General features: G+C 32.6%; 1 protein-coding gene across 1 annotated transcript in view; it reads right to left on the reverse strand.

Annotated features, from left to right (window-relative positions):
- Positions 1 to 1463: 1463 nt before the first annotated feature.
- The window catches only part of LOC107694207 (stress-associated endoplasmic reticulum protein 1-like), a 7337-nt gene continuing 7002 nt past the window's right edge, over positions 1464 to 1798 (reverse strand). The window contains exon 4 of the transcript XR_001634831.1: positions 1464 to 1789. The gene's annotated coding sequence lies outside the window, so the exon portion shown is untranslated. The remainder of the gene's footprint in view (positions 1790 to 1798) is intronic.

Genomic DNA, 1798 nt, shown 5'->3' on the forward strand with positions numbered 1-1798 from the left:
AGATAGACAGACAGACAGATGATAGATAGACAGACAGACAGACAGATGATAGATAGATAGACAGACAGACAGATGATAGATAGACAGACAGATAGACAGATGATAGACAGACAGACAGATGGATAGATAGATAGATATATAGATAGACAGACAGATAGACAGATGATAGACAGACAGACAGATGGATAGATAGATAGATATATAGATAGACAGACAGATAGACAGACAGACAGACAGACAGATGATAGATAGACACAGATAGATAGATAGATAGATAGACAGATGATAGATAGACAGACAGACAGACAGATGATAGATAGATAGACAGGCAGATAGACAGACAGACAGATAGATAGATAGATAGATAGATCTGGTAACTGATTACATGTAATCTGGAGTATGTAATCGGATTCCAAAAATTAAGTAATTGTAATTAGATTAAATTATTTTAAAATACTCATAATCAGACTACAGTTACTTTTTTATGGATTACATGATTACATATTATTCATACAGTAGCGATAAATAATTCATAATTTATTGATTCTCCCTAATTCCTCTCTTTCATCTTTTGAATGTTCCTTTCTAAAATAATCTACCGCTTATAAACACTCAGAAAGTCTCCAGTTCTGTGGACATTCACACAGAGATCAATGATTAGTCAGGTGCTACACAGCATTTACACAAATCATTTCAGCACTGCATCAACTACTGATGAATACATTCATTTGAATTACCAATCAGTAGATGATTTAACAATGTATTACTTTGGAAGGCGTTTGACTTTCAAACACATTAAAATCCACAAATTCAAATTAACTCTAATCCTCTTTCACCTAATATATTTTTATTTGAAGTTCCCCGAGATTTTAAAATAAATATTTTATTAAGTATCACATTTGCATGTTCACGGTTCTCTGGCGTTGGTTAATGGTCACATGACATGCAGGTAAACAAATAAAATATTTAATCTTTTTTAGGGTTTTATTTTGTTGTTACTTTAAAATGATTACATTATTTTAAATTTTTATGATTTAATTAACCCCTTGCAGTTCATTTACAAACCCGTTACGGAAACCTTGACATAATGTAATGTTTAATGCACTTCATGTTTTTAATTACAACTAATGTGATATTTTTTTACTCTTTATATTTTTATATCAATATAGTACAAGATTGTCCTAATTAAATCAATGTGAAAAGCGGGTTAGGTCAAAGTAATCTAAAAGTAGTCTGATTACATTACCTAAAATGTGTAATGTAATGGATTATGTTACTAACTACAATTTTTGTCATGTAATTTGGAATCAGTAACGGCTAACAATTTGTAAGTAATCTACCCAGCTCTGTAGATAAGTAGACACATTGATGAATGGATAGAATGATAAATAGACAACAAAACTGAATGAAAGACAAGCATTTAGACATTTTCATTTGATGCTGACCGTATTTTCATGGTGAATTTGTGTTGGTTTTTATTCTGAAAGTAAAACAGTGCGGATAGAGAAAATACTTTTATTTGTATAAAATCATTATTACACAGCATTAATCTCCTGTCAGAGGGAGGAAGAGACACAGATGTACAGGATCATATGACTACTGATGTCTGATTTACAAAACCTCATCAGTGACAATAATCAAGAGCGAACCAGAGACAGCGGCTAAACCAAAGACACACTCGAACAGCCAATCACAAACTACACACATCGTGAAAGATTCCAGAACATGCTCCCCTCACACACACACACACACTCACTCACTCACACACACACACACACACACACACTCACTCACTCAC

Source organism: Sinocyclocheilus anshuiensis, unplaced genomic scaffold (genome assembly GCF_001515605.1).
Source record: "Sinocyclocheilus anshuiensis isolate Anshui unplaced genomic scaffold, SAMN03320099.WGS_v1.1 scaffold2664, whole genome shotgun sequence".
Taxonomy (NCBI): domain Eukaryota; kingdom Metazoa; phylum Chordata; class Actinopteri; order Cypriniformes; family Cyprinidae; genus Sinocyclocheilus; species Sinocyclocheilus anshuiensis.